Here is a 1,101-nt window from a genome sequence, read left to right on the forward strand (position 1 = left end):
GGCCACGTCACTACCGGCCCGGCGTCCTGCTAACCGAGCTCGGCAGACCCAGATGGGACTCACGTAAGCGGGGCTTACAGGGCGCCTACAAACCCTGAACTTTCCCCGACGGTCCCACCCTTGGCATCAGGATCGTGGGTGCGCTACTACCCAAGGCCCCTTGGAGAGAGTGAGGCTGCCTCTCTCCGCCGGCAACCTTCCTTGCGGTGTACATAGGGACTCACGTAACGGGACGCTTGTCCCGACGGTCCCCCTGGCTGCGGGAACGTGGGTTTGCCAGCCCCCATAGGCTCGCAAAGCGAGCCCTCCCTGCGGGAAGTAGATAGGGACAGAGGGAATCTCGTTAATCCATTCATGCGCGTCACTAATTAGATGACGAGGCATTTGGCTACCTTAAGAGAGTCATAGTTACTCCCGCCGTTTACCCGCGCTTTTTTGAATTTCTTCACGTTGACATTCAGAGCACTGGGCAGAAATCACATTGCGTCAACACCCTTGGGGGCCATCGCAATGCTTTGTTTTAATTAGACAGTCGGATTCCCCTAGTCCGTGCCAGTTCTGAGCTGAGCGTTGAATGGCGGCCGAAGAGAACGACCGCGACGGTAAAACCGCCACGGAAGCCTCGCAGCAAGGAAGATCCGCGGGAGGCCAAGGCACGGGACCGAGCTCGGATCCGGGGTGCGCGACGATATCCCCCCCGAGAGAGAGATACGCCGCGTCCCGTTCAGCTCGCCCAGGCCCGGCACGTCAGCCAAACCCGCTTCCCGACCAAGCCCGACACGCCCCGCTCCTCAGAGCCAATCCTTATTCCGAAGTTACGGATCCAATTTGCCGACTTCCCTTACCTACATTAATCTATCGACTAGAGGCTCTTTACCTTGGAGACCTGCTGCGGATATGGGTACGAACCGGCGCGACACCTCCACGTGGCCCTCTCCTGGATTTTCAAGGTCCGAGGGGAAGATCCGGACACCGCCGCAACTGCGGTGCTCTTCGCGTTCCAAACCCTATCTCCCTGCTAGAGGTTTCCAGGGAACTCGAACGCTTATACAGAAAAGAAAACTCTTCCCGGATCTCCCGACGGCGTCTCCAGGTCATTTT

General features: G+C 58.4%; 1 pseudogene; it reads right to left on the reverse strand.

The window, feature by feature from the left end:
* Positions 1-295: 295 nt before the first annotated feature.
* Positions 296-1,101, reverse strand: part of LOC126928388 (large subunit ribosomal RNA) — a 2,909-nt pseudogene continuing 2,103 nt past the window's right edge.

Source organism: Bombus affinis, unplaced genomic scaffold (genome assembly GCF_024516045.1).
Source record: "Bombus affinis isolate iyBomAffi1 unplaced genomic scaffold, iyBomAffi1.2 ctg00000901.1, whole genome shotgun sequence".
Classification (NCBI taxonomy): Eukaryota; Metazoa; Arthropoda; class Insecta; order Hymenoptera; family Apidae; genus Bombus; species Bombus affinis.